This window comes from Heloderma suspectum, chromosome 3, assembly GCF_057233095.1.
Source record: "Heloderma suspectum isolate Gila_16-S chromosome 3, 16-S_ref, whole genome shotgun sequence".
Lineage (NCBI taxonomy): Eukaryota > Metazoa > Chordata > Lepidosauria > Squamata > Helodermatidae > Heloderma > Heloderma suspectum.
Genome location: NC_139460.1, coordinates 239,489,809 through 239,501,074, shown reverse-complemented (window position 1 = coordinate 239,501,074; position 11,266 = coordinate 239,489,809).

The following is an 11,266-nucleotide window of genomic DNA, read 5'->3' as shown; positions in this document are numbered from 1 at the left end:
AAAGGATGTATCCATATCCATATGGGCAATCTTTTCTTTCTCCAAAGCTGGTTGGATATGGACAATGGTAAAGGATTGTGCTTACATGTCCCCAACTTTGCAAAAAAATAAAATAAAATACAAACAAAACCAATTGGAAATCTTTGGATCTTTGTGCCAGTTTTGATGTGTGACAGCAAATTGACACCTGATAACATGTGACCTTGGAAACTATGTGATCAGTTATAGATGGTCATGCTTGTTCCTGAGATTGCCCCTATCTGGCCATACATGCTTACATGAACGGTTAGAAAAGAATCATAGTGTTCCATCCACACATTCCAGGTTTGTGCTGCTTTCTCTATGTGCAAATATACAGAAAGAAGCTGCTATTGTGCCATGGTTCTCTTTACTTTTTTCAAGTCATGCTCTTGCCCTGATAGGCTGAAGAACAATTGTTTTCACACATCAAAAGGTACACATACAGATGACTCTGATTTCAAGTATTAAGTGCACTGCGTCAGTGTTTCTAGTCCCCAGACAATGCAGACATACAGGCTTTGGTGACCCACCATCTGGATTAGATAATATTCCCCACGGTCCGCATGTGTGTGTTGGGGAAAAGGTTCTCATCTTTCCACAACAGACTTCTGACTGATCCTCTTCAATTGTGTTACAGTACCATTCCACAAGAGCAGAAAACTGCATCTCATTTCACCCAAATTGTTTCCACGTTGCAATGATTTTCTGTGAAAATACCTGAAGTATTGTTGCATTAAAGTGTCAGTGTCTAATGTCTTCAGTGCCCTGGCTTGTGTAGGCTGCTGGCAGTCTAGAATGTAATGCTCTTCACAATGCAATAGCTAACCCTTTTTTCCCTCCTATCTGATCATGAAGCCCTGACTGGTTGCTTCAAGTGATGTGTACAGAGTTGTTGTATAGGACACTTTAATCAATGCTCAGAACTGGATAAAAAGTGTTTGCACAGATGCCATAAGGATAGTACTAGCTAAATCTATTCTTTATTTTTTAATCTTTATCTAAGATTACAGAACAGTGTTACGGAAAAAATACATTTAAGAGTGACAAGTACAATCAAATGTATTTTAAAAACTCCTAGAAATATTTTGTTTCCAGTGACGAGAATGTTTTTGTTGTGTGGGTATTTTTTTAAAAAAGAAGAAATATCGGAAATTACTTTGCTAAAAGTTAGTTTCTAAAATATTTTTTTTTAAAGAAATACAAAATGAAAGGATATAATCCAGGCACCTGCCAATCTCCTCACCTCCCTCCTGTGTGCTCTGCTTTGGATTTGGGAATCCCATTGCCGCAAATCCCCCTTGTCCTGTACACAGATTGCTGTGTGCCCATTGGTGTGCATAAAGGAGGACCAGGCCAAATATTTATTAAGAACATTGCACAAAATCATGAAATAAAAATGCCACACCTAGAAAAGCTTCTGTTTACCTTCTATGCCTTCTGTCACCATTCTGTACAATTTAATTTAAAACTACTGAATGATGCCAATCCTACAAAATTCTGTAGAATATGTAAGAGGGAATTCCCTTTGCTTTTTTTTTTTTCCCCCTAATTCTGAAGGTTTGGTTTAATTTCTGTATCTCCTATTGATTTCTCAAGCATAAATATATTAGTGACTCTTCAGTCAAAGGTTCATACATTATTTGCCTTTATGAATATCTCTTGATCTGGAAGGAAAGAAATAATTTGGTCATACAATTGGAGTTGTGAGCAAATGGCCTCTCAACATTCTCCACCCTATTTGGGGAGGGAGAGAAATGGAGTGGGGGGGGGTAACTGAATTTCTCCAGGGGGAGGAGACAGTATCATGGTGGTAGGGCCCACCATTAGCTAGCAGCAGCAGCATAGCTTCTTTCTTTTCTCTCTAAGGGTTTTTTTTCCTGCCACCACTGCAAGATGATAGCAGTAGCATCAACTGTGTTGGCAATGTGGCCACCATTTTGCATCCTCCACAATGCCCCGGGCCTAGCATAATTGATAATTCTGGAGCACTGGGGTGGTGGGAATGGCAGCTGCCACCTCCCAAAATGATGGAGAATATTTGGAGATAATTCTGCAGAGTGGCCTTCTTTTTCCACAGTGGGTAAGAAAAGAACTCAGGATTTTTCCTCAGAAAACATTCTCCTGGGAAATGTCAGCTATCCGAAGTTGTTATCGAGGAAGATGCTAAGTATATTCTTCTTAATAACATTCAGTGTTGTCATGGAGGCAGTGGAGGCAGCAGCTCCAATGTCAGTGGGGCAGTGAATCTGCTCTGGGTTTCAGTCAGAACCAGTCAGAACTCTAAAGGAGCTATCCAAGGTGCTTCGAACCTTGGATAGCTCCTTTAAAGTTCTGACTGGTTCTGACTGAAACCCAGAGAACAGATTTACCACCCCACTGACATCGAGCTGTCAGCCTCCACTGAGTAGAGCCAGGGTTCTCAGGGCAGCATTTTTTATTAGTAGGGAGGCTGATGTCACCCACCCACCCCTGCGCGTGCACAGATTCCCAGTTCCCTCTTAGCTTATCTCATAGTGGCTGGGTCAGGATCAGGGGATAATTTTTTCCAGCAACAATATATTGCCTAGGGATGTATGAAAGTCACTTACCTTTTCGCAGGGGTGATTTGTGGTGGGGGGGAGGTGCTCTGCACCTCCCCCGAAATCCTAACCTGGCCGGCTCCGCTCCACGGCAACTCTGCAGAGCCGCCAGCCAGGTGCATTTGCAGGCGTCTGGAGCCTGCAGACACAAATGGTGGTGGCTATGGCGGCTGCCATTTGCGTTCCTGTTTTTGGCCGCAATAGGCTATGTAAATACTTATGTAGCATATCATGGTCTCCACAGGGATGCAAATGGCATCCCTGCATTAGCCGTGATAGGCTACGTAAGTATTTATGTAGCCTATCACGGCCTAAATGGGGAAGCGAATGGCGGCCGCAGATTCAGCCGCCATTTGCAAAGCAGCGCAAACGGCACCAGGTAAGTGCTCTGTTTCGTGCGCCTTTTAGGGGGTGGGGGTGGGGGGCTTCGTTCCACCACGGATTTCGGGGGGCCAAATGCACTGGCATTTGGCTTCACTGAGATCCGTCGTGGAATTCTCTGACATCCCTAATATTGCTCCCTGTTGTGATGCAACATATTTTTTTTGAGGTGGGTGTGTCCTGGTCTTGAATTGCCAATTAAAACCCATTAGCTTTAAAAAAAAAAGATCTGCTCCTAGCAGATGAAGAACTCCTAGAACTGGTTTATTAATATGGCTCAACACAGTTGCCTGCTGTGTCTATGGGGGAATGGCTATGGGGACTGCCATGAAGAGTGTCCGCACTTCAAAATTTACCACTACACCACTGGTAACATTGCATTGCATACATACAGAGAGAGAGAGAGAGAGAGAGAGAGATGCTGTGCTTCTGCACATGAAGATGAAGCCCAATCTGAACTGATGCACCTAAATATGCAGGATGCACCTAAATATCCAGGAAAAAAATATGGTTGGTTTTTCTCCTAAATGTATCAATCAGCAGCTGAACTCTGATCATCTGACTACCATTGCCTCACTCCACAGCCCCTGCAAATGTCAGCGCACACAGAAACTTTTGCATACATAGATCACCCCATTTATCTGAACAAAGATCTGCTTCTCCCTTGGACATGAATGGAGCATCCACAGAACACACATCAACATTGCTGTGGATCAGGATGCTTTCTTCACACTACAGTGGGCCATTTCAAAATGAGATCTACCAACTCAGCTCTAAGCTGAATTCAGATCTTAGCTTGGCATGAGGTGATCTCTGACTTTAATGGAAGGCTATGACTAAGGTGGTGATTTCATTAGGATTTATAACTATATAATTATTGATACTGAAAGCAATACTATGCTAGATTAGTAAAGATGTTAATTTAAATTAGCAAAGATAATACTATTGACACCATTTCTTAAAGCTTGTGGGTTAGATCCAGTTTTAGTCATACTCTTAGTAGGTCCACTGAAATCAACAGGACTTAAGTAAGTTGTGACTGACTTAATTCCCATCAATTTAGTCTACTCTAAGTAAGACTAAGGCCCCAAACAAATATTACTTTAAATCTTTGCCTATCAACTATGCTTTTTTTTTTTTTTTTCATTTTTACTCTAGAGAAGGCACAGGGGCCCTGATCTGGATCAAGACCATAGTTGGGAAGGGATACGTGGGGGGGCATTTAAAATCTGGAAATAGGCCCCTGAGTCTACTCTAGAGTAAAAATGAGAAAAGACATAGCTGCCAGACACAGATTTAAGGTATCAGTTCTGGCCCTCAGTCTGGATCTAACCCTATGACCTTTTGCAAATTTGTTGTTGTTGTTGTTCAGTCGTTCAGTCGTGTCCGACTCTTCGTGACCCCATGGACCATAGCACGCCAGGCCTTCCTGTCCTGCGCTCTCTCCCGGAGCGTGCTCAAGTTCATATTCATTGCATCCGTGATGCTATCTAGCCATCTCATCCTCTGCCGTCCCCTTCTCCTTTTGCCTTCAGTCTTTCCCAGCATCAGGGTCTTTTCCAGGGAGTTTTCTCTTCGCATTAGGTGGCCAAAATATTGGAGCTTCAGCTTCATTATCTGTCCTTCCAATGAGCACTCAGGGTTGATTTCCTTTAGGATGGACTGATTTGACCTCCTTGCAGTCCAGGGGACTCGTAAGAGTCTTCTCCAGCACCACAGTTCGAAAGCATCAATTCTTCGGCGCTCAGCCTTCCTTATAGTCCAGCTCTCACAGCCATACATTACTACTGGGAAAACCATAGCTTTGATTAGACGGACCTTTGTCGGCAAGGTGATGTCTCTGCTTCTGACTATGCTGTCTAGGTTGGCCATAGCTTTCCTCCCAAGGAGCAAGCGTCTTTTAATTTCATGGCTACAGTCACCGTCTGCGGTGATCTTGGAGCCCAAGAAAGTAAAATCTGTCACTGCTTCCATTTCTTCCCCTTCTATATGCCAGGAAGTGATGGGGCCAGATGCCATGATCTTAGTTTTTTTAATGTTGAGTTTCAAACCAGCTTTTGCACTCTCCTCTTTCACCCTCAACAAGAGGCTCTTGAGATCCTCTTCGCTTTCTGCCATTAGGGTGGTATCGTCTGCATATCGGAGGTTGTTGATAATTCTCCCAGCAATCTTAATTCCGACCTCTGATTCATCCAACCCGGCATTTCTCATGATGTACTCTGCATATACCTCCATATATAAAGCAAATGCTGACTTCAGTGCATCATCATTCCATCTCGTACAATCCCATTTCCTTTTCTTTTATCTTCATTTGTCATACAGTTAACAGATGACTTCATAATTAAATGGTTTTAGATATTTGACCCCAAGGACATCTTTCAGTGATTCATGCAAAAGTATCTTACCTTATCATTTTGACTCTGCAGCAGTAGCTTGTTAATAACAATTATTTCAAGTCAGCAAAAGCTAGCTTTTATATGCACCTGTGCATGCCATTTTTTTCTTATTAACTAAGATGTAAAATGGGAGGGGGGAACCCCAAAGACAGTATTTTATGGCAAATCATTTCTACTAATACCATTTCCAGGTAATAATCAACCTAAAACATCATATCACTTGGAAATCCTATTTGGTTTCAATAACATGTCACAATGCGATTTCTTGAGCTACATCCTTTAAAAAATATATATTTTTTTGCATTGATCCTTGTTGCCAGTGCCAAAGTCATCAGCTGCCAAGATGACCCTGTTCAAAGGATAATAACATTAATTATCCTTTCTAAGAGACAAATTCTGCCCTTGGTCTTTGCTCGTTAGTTGTTATGGCTCTAGGATGTGGTTTAGAAACCTTCACATTTCCCATGGTAGAAAACGTACATGTGAAGAAAGGCATGGAGATCGGGGGGGGGGGGATTGGGAACTTTGGATCCAGTCAAAATTAAGCCCTTTCAAGGCCATTGACTTTGATGAAATAATTAAGCATGCACTTCAGTATCTCCCATTAAAATGGATTGCATTTAAAAGTGCTTAACTTTGGCTAGATCATGATTGTGTAGTTCTGTGTGTTCCAGAAAGTTAACATTTTGTTTTGTCTATAGAATGTTTGATGAATTGTGCATACAGAAATGATAGAACGTGGCAACAAAACACTTCCTCTTCTAAACTGTTTTTCAGGCTCATACCCGACACATTTATTTTGGTGGAGGTCTGCAGATAAATACAAACTCAAGATAAGCTTTTCTCAGCCAGACACTGTGACTCAGTATTGAAGTGGTGGGATGGGGGATTTACATTTGGAGGGGGGTGAGCATGACACCATGCCCTGTAAAGTCCACATGATGTTTATTAATGCCTTAGTCCAGAATCCCATACACTCCACTGAACACATGAAGCTGTTATATGTAACTGTCCCTTTCATTTCACAGGAGGAAATAGATACATGGGTGCAAATAAGTGTCCATTCAAAGCAGTTTCCTCTGCAGAAACAAAAAGGCAGCCCTTGTGGGTAAGGAAGCACCATAAGAAAATCACTTGATTTTGGCACAAGTCTTTGCGCCTGTCTGATGCAAACACAGGTGTAAAGCTTGTTAGCGATGCACAAATCTGGTGGTCAGCCCCATACTTTTCATGTTTACTTGAAAGCAATTCCTGCTGAGTTCAGCCGAGTTTACTCCAAAATAAATGTAAGCAGGATCGAAAACATAGAAGTAAAGAAAGACATGGGGGTCAGGAATGCCGAGGTGTTCCCAACTGAACACAGAATTCTAGGCTAACCCAAAGCCAACCTTATTTGAACTGTATGCATTTCAGCCAATTTAGAAATAAAGAGGACTAAACCGTCCTTAAACCCTTTCATCTTAAAGTAATTTTATATCAGGTGGTTTAAAAATGCTTCCTAAAATGTGACAAGACTGACACTAGATCAAATAGTCTGTCCCTCTAATGTTTTCACCATTTGCTGCTGTTTGACAGTACTGGACCATCTGAATGTGGTGGCCATTTCTGTGGCAGGTTTCTGAAATGTCAGTTGCTGTTGCTCACACTGCCCTCAATAAAACTGGATCCAAAACTGACGACAGTTAATTTTTTCATCAGTAAATCTTGAGTCAAGTCCAAAATAAACACATTTTTTCCTTCAACTTTAATGTTTATTTATTTTTTTATTTTTTTATTTATCCTTTAAGTCTCAGTGACTAAAATTCAAAGATTCTATTCTTTTTGTGCTACAGTTTTTTTGACATTGTGAGGCACAGGTGTATACAAAAGTATAGCCTTAAGCAGTCCCTTGAATTTAGAAATCACAGGAGGCATGCTATAGTCCCTCCAGAAGGTTTAAAAGTAATAAGAAAAGCATTGATTTTGAAATGGGCCAGGATCGCTTTGAGGGCTGTTGTATGAATAGTTTTGATACATTGGCAACAATGTTTGGGAATCATGAAAGAATAATTTCCCCATAACATTACAGATTTCTTTTTCTCTGAAGCATTAGAAAAATTGATGCAGATGCTATAGAATTTTCCACTAGATGAATATTCCTCTAGATGAAGCTACTAGGGCTGTACAAGGACCCTCCTGATTCACTTCAGAGACTGATTTGGATAGTCTGAATCAGCCCCAATTCACTTTGGACTGATTCAGACCCAGTCCAACCTGCCTCAGATTCAGATCCGAATTGAGATTCAGATATCCGAATTATTTGGATTTTACACACTCCCATTGAATTGCATTGGGAAACAGGAATGACCATAACTTTTTCAGTTTTTATGATAAATGTATGACATTTGGAAACCTAGTAGCTCCAATGGACATGACCTAACCTGCCAAATTTCAGACAGTTTGGCCTAGGCGTTTTTGTGCTAGGTGCAGGTGAAATATGCTTTTTCAAGGAAATCTCTCAAAGCAAAGAGCTATAATTCTTCAGTGCTTCCACAGAAGTGCATGAAATTTGGGTGCCTGGCAACCTGAATGGAGGTGACTGAACCTGCTAAATTTCAGACAGTTGGTCTAGTAGTTTTTGTGCTAGCCATGCATAGAATTTCCTTTTCTCAGAAACTAAAACGAAAGGTACAAAACTGTCAGCCACACAGGGGATTAGAGATCCTAATCAGAAGGTGTTTAAGGTGACAATTAGGAGGCCACTATCCCTAATCTCTGGTGTAGGGTTTTTGTTTTTCAAATGCAAAAGTTCTTTCCTTCTGTCTGTCCTGAATCTGCCACTGACCTGAGGCTCTCATTAAAGGAAGAAAGAAAAGGGAAAGGGAAACATCTCTTTGGCTGCATATTGTAAAAGACATTATCTGGAAAAGTCACACTGACTGAATTCAGTAGAGCTTATTTTGGCTTAGTGGTTAAGACGCTGAATTGCAGACCAGAAGGTCAGCAGGACAGCAGTTCGAGACCCGAGTGCCACGTGATGGAGTGAGCTCCCATCTTCAGTCCCAGCTCTTGCCAACCTAGCAGTTCGAAACCAAGAAATTGCAAGTAGATAAACAGATACTGCTTCGGCGGGAAAGGTAACAGCGTTCTGTGCGCCTCGGTGTTCAGTCATGCCAGCCACATGACCACGGAAGCGTCTTCGGACAGCGCTGGCTCTTCAGCTTAGAAATGGAGATGAGCACCACACCCTAGAGTCGGACACGACTGGCTGGGGACACCTTTTTTTTAAACCTTCTCTACTCCAGATAATTTTATAAACCTCTCCCCTTATTTGCCTTTCTTCTAAATTAAATGGCCCAAACATTGAAGCCTTTTATAGAGGAGTTGTTCTGACCACCTCATCATTTTGGCAGCCCTTTTCACCAGGAAAGGTCAGATGAAGCAAACATTTAAAAATGCATATAGCCTAGCCTGTTCATATTCTTCTTATGGTCGTTTGATGTACACAAGGGAAAACAAGCAACAGGAGAAGTGTCTTGGAGTTGGAATATCAGCAAAAGTGATGATGCTTCAAATTATGGGTATTGTGCAGTGCTATTGGACTGAGCATTAGTGTACTGCTTTGGCCACATGTTTGCTTGTGCATAATAATGTATATGGTGCACTCACAGCACACATGCACAGACATACACACGCACACAAGACCAAAAGAAAAGCAAATACAGAAAGGGAAAACTACCTACAAGCTAAGGGGTGAGGGGAAGGGAAACAACACTAAAGCCTAACAGAAGAGAACAGAGATTTGTTTTGTTTTTTGGTATTCTTTGTTGTCTTATAAGAATATAGAGAGTTGAAAAATGGGAAGGGGAGGAATAGTAATTGAGAAGCAGTGGGGGGAGCCAAACAAGAAGCAGTACAAAGCAAGGAAACAAACTGCTTGGTTAAAAGTTCAGCCCTATTAGCGCCTAGAGATGTCACTTTCCAAGGCTCAATTCCCCCCTCCCAACTCCTCCTCTCCCCCTCCCTTCTCTAGCAAGTTGTTACATTTTCTCAGACAGGCTCTCTGGGCTTCAGAATTGTCTGAAGTGATCCAAAGCACTTCAGATCTCTCCAACCCACTTTGGACCGCTCTGAACCCACTTTGGATTTGGACCAAAGCGGTCCAAATTACCCCAATCCGCTTTGGAATTCAGGATTCGAACTAAAGTGGTGCACAGCGCTAGAAACTACATGTTAGCCTTGGATGGTTTTCACCTTGTATGATTGTCAGAGTTTGCTTACTTGCAGAAGCCTTCTATGTTGGTCTTCCTTGTCCTGCTACAGATCCCTTGTCATGATGCGCCTTGGTTCCTCAGGGTGAAGACAGACATGCATTCTGATGTGGTGGAACTTTTGATGCACATTGTCTTCCCTTGAAACAAAAGCCACAGTCCTGGCCTACACATGTAGCTGAGGTGATAGAATCATGAGGTGGCAGGCAGTACCACTTCAGATTTCAGGTGAAGGAATCATATTTTTTGAAGGGTACTCAATGTTAAAAAAAAAATCCCTGTGATTAAAAATATAGCATATTGGGAATAAAGGTTTCTAGCTCAGCCAATTCCCTACTGTGCTAGTTGTCTACTTGCAGGGAGTTTTGTTTTGCTTTGTTTAATGGAGGGGAGCATTCAAAAATGTGTTTCCTCCACCTGCTGCCTCAAATGATACAATCATGCTACTGCCTCCAGCCTGCCATCTTATTACCACCCCATTCTGCTGTGTGTGTACACCAGGGCTTAGAACAGGGCAAATGCATATTTGGACCACTTGTACCACACTTCAGAATGCGTTGTCTGTCTTCATCCTTACTCTCCATGGTGCATTATAATGAGTGTATTGCTTTAGTTTTTATAATGATGATGAGGCTGGCATGCTGCAAAGTGAAGGTTTGCCCTCTGGCACCGTTTTTAGTTGGGTTCAAAAGACTGGCTTTGTGTTTCAGACCTCAAACTCCTCATACTTATTTTCTTGGACCAGTTAGTTTTCTTTTAGTCTCGCCAGTTTGCCTTCTGGGAAATGAGGGCTTTGTGACAGGCCATGCCCACCATGGCAGTCTTAGCAAGCCTCCCTATAGAAGCCATTTGGTGAGAGCACTCATGACATTCTCTCAAATTCCAGCCACTGACCCAAAACATTTTGGGACCCCTGTCCTACTAGGTCCATGCCAGCCTGGGCTAATATGGCATGAGCTGGCATAACAACTTCCACCTTGCAGCTATAATACAATCTTGTTGAGTATTTCAGTGCCAATGAATTATTTTCATCACTTGACTATGAGCTTCTCTATATTAAGCACACACAAAACCCCACATCCTTACTGAGCTTTCTGCTTTTGGTTTCTTTGTGGGATTAAGATGGGCTCCTTTACATGGTGGACATGTGGTTTGAATCTAGGAAAGTCCTTCCTTGGAAAGTTGTATATGTTTCTGTGTTTCAATTTACAGCCACTAGATAGTGCTGTCATTATAGCACTATACCAGCATTTCACACAGCTGATAGATCTGAATAACATCCTTTTTTTGCATTATCTCTGATATTTTTGAAAGCAGAATAAACAGGGGAAAGTGTGATAGACATCTTGGAGGTTGACAACATCATGTAAAGGATACGCTAACTTCCATGAGTGACCAAACTCGAGCGGGTAATACATCACTCATGTAGAGAAGCTCAAATGTCTGTAAAAACTGGAAAGTAGGCATGGGATGGGCAAGAGATGTATCAATGAATATTTCAGCGATCTGGTTTATAATGGTGCCTTGTAACTCTGTATTTGGTATCTCATGTTCAACCCAGTTCATACATTTGGAAGAGAGGCATTACCTTCAGAGGAGTGCGCTCACTCCATCACCACCATTGCCATGGTTAAAATGC